The following is a 5,336-nucleotide window of genomic DNA, read 5'->3' as shown; positions in this document are numbered from 1 at the left end:
TCTCAGTGTGTTTGCAGTTGATGATAACTTAAGTGTAAGCTCCAGGAATATTCCCCACCTCTGTAAGGCAGAGGGAAGAAAGTAAGAGGTATATGATGTTGAAGATGACTAACTTAGATAAAATGGGGTAGCAGAACAAAAGATGCTACTCTGTGTGTGTGTGTGTGTGTTACTGAATAGCATCTGCTTTTTATTGGTCTTCTTCGTCAGTGTAGTTGTGAATATGCTCACTGAATTCCTGTAGTGCTTTTAAACACTGGGTTTGAACATTCTTTTTCTGGTACAAGTATTAATTCATTTTGCTCTAAAAATCATTGCTTGCAAATAGCTTAACTCAAGGTTGTTAATCACTTTGAAGGGAAATTATAATGCAACACGAAGGAAGAAGCTGAGCACACTTCAGCATATAGTGAAATTGTAAAAACTTTTGTGAAAGCCATGTATGCAGTTTTGTTGGCAGTAGCTGTGTTGTATTCTTACCACAGAAGGGAAGTTTCAGTCACTGTCTAGTAATCTTGTCTTACTTTGGCAGTAAGTAAGTTGATCAAATACTGGTGATGCATGGCACTGGGAAAATTTCAGAAGTTCTCCTGGTTAGCAGCCTCTGCCGCTGGATCAAAGTCTCATAGAGGTAACAGCATGAAGTGTTAAAATAAACAGGAATAGATTAAAATAGAATCTATTGGTAAGATAAAAGGTTTTGATTATATTAAATTCAAAATACCTATAGTTTGGGTGCAAAATTATTGCCAAGCCAGTGATCAGACCCATCATCATACCTTCACAGTGACTTCTATTGGGTGGGTAGCTTTCATTGCACCAAGTGCATGACTGTGATAGGGAGGTGATACAGATAGCAAGTAGTTTCTGTAGAATAATCACTACCTTTTTACAGTTACTTTCACAAGACTTTGTTAGGATCTTCAGAGTAACTAATCTGACTATAACATGCCTTACTAGGGCCTTGTTTTAATAAATTTAAGACCCCTCATCATACAGAAGGCAAGTCCTTTTGAGAATACAATCTGTAACATGCAGAAAGCCTACTGTCAAATGAAAAGGTTGGGTGGGGAAGGGAGTAATTTTAGCAAGCTTTACCAAGGCACTAAAACAATGAATCTAATTAGCATGAATGCTTTCTTGAGACAGTATGCAGTTCACCTATGTAAGTATTTCAGTTGCATGTTACAAACTAGGAGATGCTATATTTGAAGTAAAATTTTATTGCAATTCAGCAAGAGGTGAAATTTGATCTACATTCTACAGTGAGCCTTGAGCTAAGTTTCCTTCTTGAAATACAGGTGATATTTATCAGTAAGTATTGTCAACTAGTAACAACAGTTACTGACTTTCTGTAAGTGATGGTAAAACACTGAGCCAGCTTTTGCATAGGAGGGATTTTCAGAAAACACAGTAAATGGAATAAAGTTTGTAAGTAGGGTAGACTTTTTATTAATCTTTAACAATAAAAGAATGATAACACTTGGTGGTGTAATGGCATATTACAGTGTTTCTGTTAGTGCACTGCTTCCCCATCCCCCATTGCTGCTTTTACCATCTTTCTAAAATTCTCTCTTAAGAAGTATGATCTACCTCTTCTTTCAGGAGCCATTATAGTTAACTGCAAGCACTTCGGTAACTTGTATTTGAACTGCTTGCATTTTGGACCAGAAAAAGGGCATGTCTGCCTGAAGCTTGTCTCTGTTTTCTTTTCCTTTTCCCCTACACTGGACCAAATGATCTGGTAGGATTGATCCGGTCTACAGAGCTGCCTTGCCTGATAATCAGACTATTGCTAGAGATAGTAACTATTGCTAGAGATAGTAACTGCTGCAAAAAGAAAAAGCTGGAAGTCATGGTAGTGTGAATTGACAGATGCCATTTAAAATATGTATATTCAAATCAAAGGTTGTTACAGTACTGTTGGGAATGTGACAGCAAGATTTCTAGTTTTAAGGATGTGGTTTCTTCTTGGTCCAGTGCCTGCCTAATAAAATAACCACCTCAATTTAGAGCAGAGTTGCCAGGCAGCTGGGGTTGTTCCTTTGCCCGTATAGACAACCTGTGTAGTTTTAAGAAGGTTGTACCTTTTCTGTATGTAATGTATGAATGGATACTGTTACTGGGATCTAGCATTTCATTTGTATTTCCTCATAGCATTGCAAAATGCTTATGCTGTATTAGGTACAGTATTTACACAGCATGTTACAAACTATGCTTAGCATAAAATCTTGAGGAGGTATAGAGCATCTATCTTCCATAGATAAATTGTGCTCATGGCAGAAACATGGCAGAGAAAAAACAATTTTTAACTCCAGATGTTTCCTTCTTAGCTTTTGCTGCCTTTGCTAAATGAATTTCAAAATACAGACAGAAAGCTTGCATCCCAATAACCTGAGCTAAACATAAATAACCTGCCCAACTAACCTGAACACAACATCCCTAATACAGTGTTCAGTTCACTTAAAAAAAAGGCAGGGGGTGGGGTGGGTGTAAATGAAAGGTGGGGTTGTCTTTTGGCAGGTAAATGAAACTTAAGTACAGGGATTCTTCTGCGATCTCTTCCTTCCACTCTACACATGCCAAGCCTCCTTGAAATCAAGAGTGGTTTTATGTGGTTAGCATTTGGGTAACTGACATCTGTTAATTTGTGATGCACAAGATGTAAATGAAGAGAAGTAATGCTTTTTTATAGTTTAGAACAGCAGATAACAACAGATTAAGTTGACAACAACCTTTTATGCAGTATCTGAAACTGTCTCAAATTATGGAGCTGGGGTCCACAGCCAGGCATGCAAAATGCGAATGTGCTGTTCTTTTAAATAATTTGCACTTTCCTGCAGCTGCATGTGAACAGGCTGGCAGAAAACTGGAGGCTTTTCCCGTGTAGGGGAAAAAAGCCAGCCACTCCTGCAATCCCCTGTGGATTTAGCATTGCAAAGGTCAGGTATGTGGCACTGTGGCAAAAGTTTTAGTAAACTAACGGTTCTGTCCAGCTCGTTACACAAGCATGGTCCTGTGTTGGGGAAAATAAACTGAATGTGAGATGGAGCTAATGGAAGGTTTCCCAGGAGCCTTGCAATCTTCCTTTTCTAAATAAAAAGCAAGCCAGAAGAGTGTAGAGGTAAAGCATCTGTAAGAAGTTGTGTTCGTGAAGATTTCACCTGCACCGTAACTGCTTCTTGGTTTCTACTTGTTTATGGAGCGGGCAGGTTGTGCAGTTTTTTTGGCTTCATGTCCCTCTCTGAGATAAAGTATGGTGGAGGCAAACTCCTGCCTTTTCTGAGATTCAGAGAGAAATGCAGATGCTTGGCATTATCTTCAGATCCATATTCTGAGAAAAACTGATGTGTGTTTAACGTTTTGCTGTGTTCACTTACTGTCAGCTGCCCTTTCTTGGAAATGGGAGGTTCTCATGAGCACCAAGTCTGCAAAATATGACTAGCTTTAGGTAGGTGCTGATAATTCCTAGTTAATGTGGGGGCTAGAACAGTGAAGATACAGAGGTGTCTTCTGTTAATGGAAGTGGGAATTGCAAGCTTCAGGCACCAGCTGATCAGGACTTGACAGACTAAAGTACTGAACTCCAGGCTGTGAAAACTACATGTATCTTGTGACATGTTTATCTAAATGGTTGCTTTGTTGTCCTTTCAGAATCATTTGAACTGTAGAAATACCTGTTTTGCTTTAAGTAAAAGCAAAAGGCAAAATATTAAAAAGCTAAGGAAAGGAAATACTCCTGTCATGGGAGCTAAGAGTGAGAAATACCGCAACCTAATTTGACAAAGCATGACTTGGCTGTAAGTAAGAACATACTGTTTTGTTCAGAAAAGACTTACAAAACCCTAGGTGCTTACATTGGCTTTCCTAAGAGGGAATAGTTTTTAAGTGTTGAGTACAATTTTCTGCTGGTGCCAGCAGCTTCGGGAGCATCCCATAAAAGCTGACAAACAGATCTCAAAATCGGGAGTCTAGTCTTTTCAGAACTCATGCTTGAGAATGTTGCCCAACTATTGTTTTTTTAAGGTCTGATCATATCTGTGACAGGGTGCAGCTGCTTTCCCATCACTGTTCAGTGTCCTGACCTAGTTTTACTCTGTCTGAAAAAAAGTGAGCACAGATCTCTATTTAGTAATGGGTATATTACAGAGGCTTTCTTTGTAAAATTGTGTATTGGGAAAATAGGAAGACATCACAAAAAGCGGGAGGTACCACGAGAGGGTGCCGTTTCTTTGACTATCACAGCTACTAAACCTTCACCGTTCTGACAAGTCACTTTGTCTGAAGAGGTGCCTAGTCGCTGAAGTTTGATGGTGCTAAGGATCAGACAGACATACCTGTCTTTTGCACGTACCTTTGCCTCTGTTTTAAGCTCGCACCTTGGCTCTCACCATAACCAGACTCTGAACTGAGAGCAAGCCCTGTTTCTAATGCTGCTGTGCTGTACAGCAGGAGACTAAAACTGGTAACAGCCTGGTAATCTCCCTCCGGGTCACGAACAAACACGAAAAGGCCACTTCTGTGTGGGTATGTTAACATACACAACCCCAAATCTGTTTCTAAGAATGTCTGCTTTCACTCAAGTAACACCTATTTATTGTACTGATCTAAGCACAGTAGTTTGTCTAGTGAACTACAAAGCCCTTACTACTCATACATAATGAAAACTAAGACAAATGTTTGTCTTGGTTATCAGATAGTTATCCAGGTAAAAATTACACCAAAGATGTTTTGAAACATGAGTTTTGATTCTAAAGGAGTTCATCTGTCATCCTAGAAATGAAAAAATTGCATGACAGTAAAAATGATCCATGTGCAATGGCATCCATTCAGATGTGACCCAAATATTTGTTTCTTACAGAAACTATCTGTAGATTTCATTAAGCTAAACATGGCATCCCTTGTGTAACAAGACATAAAGAACTTTTTAAGAAACTCTGGCAATAAAAAAGGATTTCAGCCTTAAATTCTGTGAGTTAGGTAACAGACAGGCTATTTGGAATTTTCCAATCACCAAAAAAAAAGTGAGAAATGTGCATTAGAAATAGTTTGATCTTAAGCTTTAAAGCAGTTGTATGAACACCTATCCATATGCATGTGTTGGAGTGGGCATTGGCAGAGGTGGAAAACTAAAGCACACACCAGAAAAGGGAAGTGAAGGAGGAGGTCCAACTGTGAGAGAGGTATTAGTTTTTCTATAAGAAGGAAATGTCTATCAATCTTGTATTATTTTCACTCAATTTGTATAGAGTATTGATCACTGGTTGACTCACTCTCCACTGTACCTCATTAATGCGTGTGCTTTATACATGAAAACCATGAGCTGAGAGCCAATA

The sequence above is a fragment of the Falco cherrug genome, chromosome Z (genome assembly GCF_023634085.1).
Source record: "Falco cherrug isolate bFalChe1 chromosome Z, bFalChe1.pri, whole genome shotgun sequence".
NCBI lineage: Eukaryota > Metazoa > Chordata > Aves > Falconiformes > Falconidae > Falco > Falco cherrug.
The sequence above is the reverse complement of the archived record's forward strand: the minus strand, read 5'-3'. Positions refer to the sequence as shown.